Consider the following 10,352-nt stretch of genomic DNA (forward strand, 5'->3'; position numbering starts at 1 on the left):
ATCTTGATCTTAAAAGTTGTTACAGGAGTTACATATAAAGTTACTATAGTTGGGAGGGGGCCGACAAAGACAACAACCACAGCAAAATCCTCCAGCCTCAAATGCCACTCGTAAGCTGGGTAAAGGACTACATGGCTCAGGATAGTGCCAAAAGGAGGAAAGAAAGAGAAATTAGTTTTTAGTTATTGCATAGGGATGATAAAAGTGGTAATGTCTGGGGCTGGCCCAGTGGCGTAGTGGTTAAGTGCTCACGTTCCGCTTTGGTGGCCCAGGGTTCTCTGGTTCAGATCCCGGGTGCAGACATGGCACCGCTTGGCAAGCCATGCTGTGGTAGGCATCCCACATACAAAGTAGAGGAAGACGGGCACGGATGTGAGCTCAGGGCCAGTCTTCCTCAGCAAAAAGAGGAGGATTGGCAGCAGTTAGCTCAGGGCTAATCTTCCTCAAAAAAAAAAATTAATAAAAAAAAGTGGTAATGTCAATAATGATGACAGCTGTCTTCTATACTGGTCTTACTAAACACCAAATTTTGTCCTGATTGCTCTACATGCATGACCTGGTCAAATTTTCCTGCCAGTCTTTGGAAGTGGGCATTATTATCCCCATTTTATAGTTAAAGAAACTGAGGTTTAGAAGAACGTGGTAACTTGCCCAAGCCACAAAGGTGGCCAATGGTAGAGCTGAAATTCAAAGTCAAGTCACTCTTACTCCCCTCTCGCCTCTTAATCATTGCATGACTGCTGTCCTCTCCTTGTGGTCAAAGTTCCCTAGCTATTTCGGGTGTGCTGGTTGTTAACTTTTTTCTTTCTGCAATTCCTTAGGAGACTGCTGGGTACAAACATTAATTACAGCTTAGTATAATAACAGCTTTCAGGACTGCAATCCATCAAAGAGAATTTCGTTAAGCTCTTGTCCAAAGTCTAGAAATATGACTTTTTTCATGGCAATAGCTGTGGCAATTTTAGAGACTTCTAACGGAATATCAAATATATGTGTCTGCTTCTTAAAAGTAATATAAATATATATACATATATAAATATATATATAATATCATTGCAAGAATAAAATGAAGGAGGTGGTAATGATTAAACAGTGGGTTTATGAAACTTGCAAACTGACCTGTTTAGAAAATGACACCTGCATGTCATCATCATAGCAAGAAGTATGAGAGTTTCTAAATCTGAATGAGGAACATAAAGGAACACGCCGTTTTTCTATTCTCCCAAAAGGCAAATATAATCCAGGGAGGGAAGGATGGGGAAAAGCAGCTGCACGCCGGTGGGGACTGAGTGGCCGATCCACCTCTTTGACAACTGTAAAAACATATTTGATCGCTGATGTCATTGCTGGAAAGGTTGATATACGCTATGGGTTTGCAGACAACATGATCTCTTCATGCTTCTAGAGTTGCCATTTCTTGTTTATTTTCCTGGTAGGAACTTGCTGTCACAGTCTGTTTACATTTACAACAATATATTAGTAAATCGCTATATGTAGAAAGAAAACTTGAACCTAGTTTTAGTTAAAAATTTTGTTGAAGATAGTAACCTGAGTTTAGAGCTTTTTTTAAAAGTCACGAATAAAACTAAAGTTGGTAAATGTTATCAAAAAGAAGACATAAGGAGTAATTTCTATTTAATCACTTCAGGTACAAGTGCATGCAAATAATGAAGTGAGTATGGATCTGTGAAGTTTAGCAAGTGAGCAGAACTTCTCTGTACATAACAGAATGTCAAAACATGCTTTTGATTTTTTGTCTCTGTGATTTCCTTGACGGAGAAGGTGATTTGGTTCCTGATATTTCTGGGAATAAATATTTGCTGTCACAGTTAATGTGTGGCCTTCAGGCAGCACCTTAATCACTGGGCCTCTGTCTTCCCCTGGATCACCTGGAGATGAGAATGCTCACCTTGCAGGGATGTAGGGAGAGTGCAAGGGAGTATGTGCAAAGCATTGGACACACTGCATATATCAAGTGTTGAATAAATGATGGTCACATTTTAATAATGCCCAGATGCCTGGGAAATCAGGACATCGGGGGAAGAATGAAAAAGAAGGACGTTAATAATAGAAAATGCAGTGCAATAGATGAAAACATGATTTAAAATGGCCGATATTAGAAGAAGGAATAATGTCAAAGATCAAAATATTAAAACATGAGGAGAGTCAATAGAAAAACTTGTCGATACAGCATTATTCTGACTTTTGGAACTCTGTTTTCACAAATAAGCACAATGCCCCAGAAGAGAAAGAAAAATAAAGCAACAGTATAAAACTATGGGGAAATTAAACAAAAAAAGAAAATTAGATTAAATGTGGAACTTTTGTCAAAGAGCTGTTGAACAATGCAAAGAGAACAATATGATAAAACAAAAACCCTGGGAAATCTTGAAAAGAAAGCAAAAGAAAAACAAAGAAACATGAGAAAGACAGAAAAAAAGCAAACACAGAGGAGAAAGGGTAGTCGCGCACAAGTGTTCACGCCAATAGAACACACACAACTCTGCTTTTAATTTTGATAGTAAAAGATATCTGAATTGAGCAGATTTACTATTTAAAAAAGGGCACACAAGTTGTTAAAAAGCAATGATTTAAGAAATTCTCAGGTTAAAACAGAATGCTATGTTTAAGCATGATGTATGCATCTGTGTTTTAAAATGTATGTGGAATTTTGGGGTTTTGGCATGGAGAAATCAGTTGATTTCATTATAAATTTACCCATCTGGATGCTGGAAATGAGAAACGTGGTTGTTTACCCATCCACCCAGTCCAAGAAGATAAATTTTCAAATTACAGTTATAACAATAGAGATCTTATCTAGTTAAAAATATCCCTAAGTGTCATTTTGCTGAATGGCTAAGACAACAACAGCAACAAAAATATCTCCAGCCATACATCAAGCCACCTAAAAATTCTTTGGGGATCAATTCCTCCCCTTCTGTAGCAAAGTAGCACGTGTATATCTACCACAAATCTAAAGGCAAATAGACTTGTTCACTTGTCCTTGCAATGAAGCATCTGCTCACTATTTTTTCGTTGTTGTTATTTTTTTTCGAATGCTCCAATTCAAAAACATCATCCTGCCACCTTTTTTAGTTGTTGAATCTCTCCTTCCCCACGCCTACATCTCTGTGCACCAGAAAAACGATCTCATTAATGAACTCGTTCTGTGCGTCCTTAACACGAGGCCCCTCGCCTGCAGCTGGAGGCAGCTCTCTGCTCAGCCCGCAGTGCAGAGTGACACAGACAGGCGACATCGTCACTGAGCACGAACTTCTATTACACCCAGGCAGACGGCGAGAACCGCATCAGAACCTCGGCGAGACAGGAGAGGAGCAAAGGTAACCCTTCTGTTTCTGTATCTAACTTTTGCAATAATCAAATATTGCCATCTGGAAGGGACAATTGGACCAAGGTGGGGGGGGAGGGGTAAATTCAGTGTCAAAACTGAAAAGCCAAGAAATGAATCATCAATCAGCTAAGACGTCAAGTGCAAACACAGGCAGAGAAGAGCCTCTGATATTCTTTTTTAAATGAAGGTCTCTTGAGAAAGGAATGAGATGTTTTTAGGATCGCTATAGAAAGGGGGAGGGCCACAGAAGCTTCTGTTACCCAGGAATATCTTGTCGTGAGAGGATGAGTTTTTGTCTTACTGGGATCTCCAAGTTGGAAAGGACTTCAGAGGTCATCTAGTCTGTCATGAATGATCACATCTAATAATTTTCTTTTTTTAAAGGGGTAGCTGCAAAGTTTTGGACAAGACCTCTGCAGGCGACTGGAAGCACAGTGTACCCAGGTGGTGGGTATCGTCTGCGGCAATATATTTTTCTGTCCGTCCAATTGAATATGGCTGTAAAGGGAATAAAACCCCATGTAATCTCCAGCAGTGACAATTTAATCAGTTGTATAAGGGGAAGAAGCAGAGTCCCCTTATTTTCATATTTGCATATTTGATTTTTGCATTAGGGAATAGAGGTTATATTTTTCTATTACTTCCCATTCAATTTTAATATTTAACTCCTTTATGAGCAAATTTTTACAGTGGTAGAAAATATTGCATCAAACTGGTCTAAGAGAAAGATTCCATTTCTGAAATGAAACACTTGATGCAGCATGCTTTGTGTGACATTTTTCCCTACAAAGAATCTATATGCCAAACATGGCTTGCAGGCTCCCAGCTTCCTGCACGTGATGCATCTGCTATTAACATTCAGAGATCCACCCTGAAAATGAAGGCAACTGTTTGGAGAACAATGCAAAATGATGAGGACTATGCCATCATATGCTGCCCTTTTTTGTTAATATTTCTTAAAATGGTAAATCTTAACTGCATCTATTTCTGAGAAAGTAGGGTTTCTAAAATACCTTATATACACAGGGGTCATTTTTAATGAGGTTATAGAAGAGCAATAAATACAGTTAAATTAATAAAACGCCATTGTTTTTACAATTGACAGAATGATATTATTGCCCATAATGTAGTAACAGATTATGGGATAGATTTTAAGATAAATAAGATGCAAGCAATTTGAAGTCATCATCAATTACCCTTGTGTGACTCCCGTGAGTATACTAAAAATCTATTCAAAATGATGTTGGAGTTGAATTACGAGAACATGGATAGCTGCTTCGTTATGCATCAGTGCATATTAGCCTCCACTTGTGAAAGCCCCAAAAGTATGTTGGGTAATTAAAAAAAATATATTAAAGGGATGGTATTCTACTTGCTTAATGATTTAGAATTTCTTTATAAAAAGTGAACTGTAAAGCCAACATTTTACTGGAGAAGGAAGGAACAATGATTTTGATTCTATATAATTTTGCAAAAAGAGAAAGAAAAGATTAGACCAAAGTTTTGAAATGTTATGTGCATTGAAGTTAATCTATGCATCTATTCACACACACATACGTACATGTGTGTATATGTCTGTGTGAGTGTATATATAAAATGTTGGCTAATTGTTGCTAATCAAATTCTAGGAGAAATAACTAAATTTGGAATCCTGAAAAGATAAGCCATAGCATTTTATTAAAAAGTAGAGCAAACTGTCTTCTTAATTTACGTCCATTCCAAGTCCACCAGTTACAGTATACAGGCTTGTATAATCATTAGATGACAGGTATAAGATGGTTTGAGGTGAGCACGGATTCGCATTAAATTCAAGCACATAATAGGTCAAGTTTTGAATATGTTCTTGTTTATTTAAATCTGCATTCTGCTGATCATCCTTTCAAAGAGGTTGCAAATATATGAATATGTGTGCCAATGATTATATATTCAAATTAACCCAGGTTCTTTGAATATGGTCTAATGATTGAATGATCTCCCAAACACTGAGACTCCTCAGGGAAATATGCTGATGCCTCAGTACATTTTCTCAAGGCCTGGAGAGTACCAGATCTGCCAAGGAGTGCCTTGAAGCATGGAAACTCTGCTCTACCTAAACACAAGTCCTAGGCTTTAATCACAATGGCTAGGTTCGCACTAAAGCAATTAACCATATGATTGCTTTCGCAGGAGCCCAACCTCATCAGTATCTTTCCTTCAGGCAAACTGACAAGGCTGGATATAGTCAATGACTCAAGTGGATTTGATTGCCTAAGAGGTGCAAGTCTCTGAATACACATCCCAGATGCAGAGCAGGAATAGTCATCTTCAGTCTGTTTTTTAGAAGTTACCGTTTTATAATAATTAAGGTAAAATAATTGTTGCATTAAGCAATTAAGAGTTGACAAGTATCATCATAAAGGTTGAGACCACATGATAATGATCCATTTTATAGTTTGTTGGGGTTATTTTTGGTTTGGTTTGGTTTGTTCTTTTTGGCAGAGGTGTGGGAGTCTGCCATCAGAGCTCTCAGAACTTCAAATAATAAGATTTACTTTGAAAGTTTGAAGGAGTTAAAAAATACCTAAGGAATGTAATTTGTAATTGAATACGCAAATTTGGATGAGGTTAGAAAGGTATGTGCGTGTACACACAGATACATAGATGTGTATATGCTTGTCTCCTTTTTTATGCTTATTTACCCTTGTGACTTCACTAATTGTTGCTAGACTTCAAATGTGAACTTGAAGCTTTCTAGCATTCTCTTCTTGGTATCCTAATGGAAAGGTTCCTGGGCATGATAACAAGATTTTTGGTTACTATCTGTTAAAGTGATTTCTCCAAAAGTGAGCTATTGAAGGATTTTCAATGTTTTCCTTGCTTAAATGCCAAGTATGAATACACAATCTTAGCAACAGAAGTTTTCCAATGTGTTTATTTTTCAGCACTTTTGCAGATTATACTAAATTTTCCTCGAATGCAATTAAAATGCTCTAGACAACAATGCACATACCTCCCCAAAATACTAAGGCCTTCATGCTTCCAGTATGCAACGGCCAGAAATCTGGGAGGTTCTGTGGTCTGACGAGCTTCACCAGGGCTGTACCACATTCTGGAATGCTAATATACCTATTGCTATGAAAAAATATTGAAATCATGAGATTGACTCCCAAAAAGATTTCCACAATTTGGAATCCAACAGTTAATTTTATCATCTTCAATGAAAGAAAGCACACTCATGGAATTTCAGTCTCGATGATGTTGGGAGCCTGTTAAGTAAAAGCATTTATACAATCGAAATGGAGATTGTTTTTAAGGTGTTAGGATAATCTGTCTTGAATCAAGTTGGTTAATTTTTACTCTTTGTTTTTTTTTGAGCAAGATTAGCCCTGAGCTAACATCTGCTGCCAATCCTCCTCTTTTTGCTGAGGAAGACGGGCCCTGAGCTGACATCCGTGCGCATCTGCCTCTACTTTATATGTGGGACGCCTACGACACCATGGCTTGACAAGCGGTGTGTAGGTCCGCACCCAGGACCCGAACCAGCGAACCCCAGGCCACGGAAGCGGAACATGTGAACTTAACCACTGCAGCACCAGGCCGGCCCCCTCAAGTTGGTTACTTTTAAGCACCAAAACCCAATTCTTTCTTATGTTTAAATATTTAGATGAATAGCAAGGCAATTTATCCTGCACTTGGCAAATTATGTCTCAACCAAAGTCTACAATCGTCCTGGCTCCTCACATTCACAGCAGAATGTTCTGAGAATCCAGATGGTCCAGTGAGTGTCTGGGGCACAGAAGGTAAAGGGCCTAGGGATCTTAGGAGGAAAAGAAAATGCTGAGGGGAGCAACCTCTCTCACCATCACTGAGAGAACAAACCTGATGGAGATCAAAATGTATTTGTCCATAGAGCCCATCCATCTACTTCTTTTCTTCTGTTCTTAAAGAAAAATAGACATATGTAAATCTAAAGAAAGTAGTTTTGAAAAAACTTTTGGCAATACAGAGTATAATTACAGCCTGTTGGAGATCAAAAGATCACCGTGCCTGCCCCCTGCTCCCCTTTGCTGCCGCTTGCTTGCTCGGGAAGAGGCTTCCTCTCCCCCAAGCCCGGCACGCAGCTCTCTCTCCTCCTTCAGTCTATTCTTGGCTGTGGAGTCCCCTGTGCTCTTTCTGCACTTTAAGTTTAATTTTGCATTTAAAAACTCAATTGGCTCATCTGTTAAGCATTAAGCAGCTCCCTTTTGAGCCACAGGGGGAGCCCTGGGAAAACCCACAGCTGCTGGAACATGGAAAATGGGTTTAAAAAAACAAAACCATTTTGAAACTTTAAAGCATTTTAGCAGCCGTGGATTTCCCAATCCTTACCCCCCAAATGGTTCATCTGTTTAACTTTTATCTGGTATTGGAAAACACAAACCAGAGCATTAAATAGCCCTCAAATGACTTTTTGTTTAATACAAAATGAAAGTAAAAGCTAAGCAAGCCATGTGGGAGGATCTTTTGGAGAGCTATGGCCTGGAATACCTGCAAGCATATTCTCCCTCCACTAACAGAAACAGTTCCGAAACCCAGGCATGCCTGCTAGAGCCACAGCCTTTCCTCCACCCACTTAGACACACCCCCCCCAAAAAGGGGGAGGAAACAAGTCTGATTCTCAGCTTCTAAAATGGCAATAAATTGATGGAAAAGTTAATAGGCTGAGAATATTAGTGAAATGCTCAATCAAGATTTGAAGTTTCATAATGATTTGTCATTGACTGTTGATTACATTGGATAGGCTCTAGATAAATTTAAATATCCCTTTTTCCCCACGTTCCCCAAATATTCCTCTGGCTAACCTGAAGTCTCCCTGTGGTAGAATCCCAAGTCCCATGGTTAGACACCAATTGCTTTGAATGATGGTAAGACGCTCCTGTTAAAACCAAAATATTCTTTGGAAGATTGACAGCAGTAAACTTATTTTTTACTATTAATACCTAATAGAGGCAAAAGTCCCACATTGCAAAACAAAATAATGCAACGCTGTGTAAATAGAAGAGGTGAAAAAGAGATGTTTGAGTCAGGGGAAACTACCCAAGGAAATTTCTTCAACCTGGGTGGAACCTGCAATGAGAAGTCCAGTGTGACCAAGGGATCGAGGGTGTAGGCACTGGAGCACGGGAGTGAAGAAAAGACCTAAGATACATCAGTCCCTACTAAGGGCTATCCTGTGTCAAGAAAAGACAACAGGCCCAAAATGTGTTACGGAAACCAAAGTGAATTCACTTCCTGGCGAGTTAAATCACTCTCTACCAGAAGTAGTTGTCTCACAAAGTAAAGTATACTTGTGGCAAATGGGAGACCATACGGTATCATTTCCAGAGTCAAGGCCCCCCGAACAATGGGAAACAGGGACAGTTATTTGGGAGGGGGAATGAATATTCAAACAGGAGAGATGGGTATTCACTTGTGCAGGCTCAGCTGGAAAACATGCTTCCACATACACTGCAGGTTGTGGTCATGAGGTCTAAGCTCCTCCTGGAGAGATCTCAGTACTACAAATAAGGCAAAGGTCATAGGCGTAGCTTTTGTGGTGAGGCTTGGTCTGGTTCAGGGTGGTTGGTGGTTGCATCTCCTTAACACAACAAAAGGAAAAAAAAAAAAGGCTATTTGGAAAAGAGTTAAATGCTTCCAAATCCCCACTCTTGAGTTCCTCAGGGCAACTAGCTGGTGACAAATGGAGTCGCTTATGCTAAACTCCACATCATCAAACCAAGACTTAACTTAATTACAACTTTGGCTCTCCCAGAAATGGAAACTTAAACCAGTCAATTAGGAATTGCCTGATCAGCATTAGTTGGGTCATCTGCCTGACAGACCCCTGCTGTTCCTTAAAGGAAAGTAAACTTGCGGTAACCAACTCGCTTTTTTGCCTGGTCTAACTTCCTTGTTCCTGCTCCCTTCCACCTATAGAAGTTTTGCATTTTGTACAGCTCCTCGGGGCTCCTATCTGTTAAACAGGATGCTGCCCAATTCAAGTCGAGTTTTTCTCAAATAAACTCTTAAAATTTTTAATATGCTTCGGTTTATCTTTTGACACCTGACTGAAGAGAGGAAAGGGAAAAATCCATGTGGGGGAAGAGGCATAATCACAAGGAAGTTGGGGAGACACCAGAGAAACTCTCCACTAACTTCTTTGCATGGCTCAGGCCCTGATGAGAATCACTGAATTCTCGTATAGAACTTGTACTTTTTTAACCCACAGGATTATGATAGTCCAAATCAGATGAATAAATGAAGTCCAGAATATTTTTCATCCAAAATTCCTCATTCTACTTGACAAATAAAAATGGCAAGCAATAGGATATATTGGAGAATTTGAGGAAGCCATTTGGTGTAAACCTAATTCGGCCTGACCTTGTCTTTCCAAAAGGGCCTGACCGAGGCCATTGAGCATGCATTGTGTGTCTGCTTTAGAGATTCCCTATGGCAAGAGCAAAAGGCCCTTGAGATAAAGGTGCAACTTCTCTCCCCCTCCCAACGTTGGCGGCGTCTCCTTAAGGATTAAGTATTTTTCCTTAGGCTAGAAACTGATTGCTGCGCTCACCTGTGACCGCCCAGCTCGAGACAATAGACTTGCCTCCTGCTTCGCCCTCCGAGAGAGCAGACCCACTACCTGCCGTGTCCATCAAGTGCTGTGCCGACAGGGCAATCTTGTGACTATTGTGGGAGGGACATTTCAATCATATGTGAAACACTCTCTTTGAGGGTATATAACCGCCCTGTGTACCCTCACTTCTTTGGAGTGCTCTGTTCCTTTGTGGAAAGACTCTCCCGGGTTGTAATCCTAAGATTTAAGCTCAGAATAAACTCACCCAAATTTTCATTTATAGATTGGTTATGGATTGTTTTTGTCGACATACTGGTCATTGTCAGATTTAGGAGTAAAATTAAGTAATTCCTGACTCAAGTCCAATTTTTATCTTGGGATATCTTCTCTGAGATGTCTCATGTTGCTTGGGGTGGGATGGAGTGGTTA

At 39.7% G+C, this 10,352-nt stretch overlaps 1 long non-coding RNA gene across 2 annotated transcripts; it reads left to right on the forward strand.

Annotated features, from left to right (window-relative positions):
• Positions 1 to 3,095: 3,095 nt before the first annotated feature.
• Positions 3,096 to 9,388, forward strand: LOC106829435 (uncharacterized). 2 transcript variants are annotated; one of them, XR_011496659.1, is made up of 4 exons: positions 3,096 to 3,341; positions 3,737 to 3,799; positions 5,550 to 5,697; positions 6,711 to 9,388. It is a non-coding gene; the product is annotated as an uncharacterized lncRNA (long non-coding RNA). The 2 variants fall into 2 exon arrangements; XR_001397643.3 differs by having other exon boundaries at positions 3,162 to 3,341; positions 5,519 to 5,697.
• Positions 9,389 to 10,352: the final 964 nt, after the last annotated feature.

The sequence above is a fragment of the Equus asinus genome, chromosome 21 (genome assembly GCF_041296235.1).
Source record: "Equus asinus isolate D_3611 breed Donkey chromosome 21, EquAss-T2T_v2, whole genome shotgun sequence".
NCBI classification, from domain to species: domain Eukaryota; kingdom Metazoa; phylum Chordata; class Mammalia; order Perissodactyla; family Equidae; genus Equus; species Equus asinus.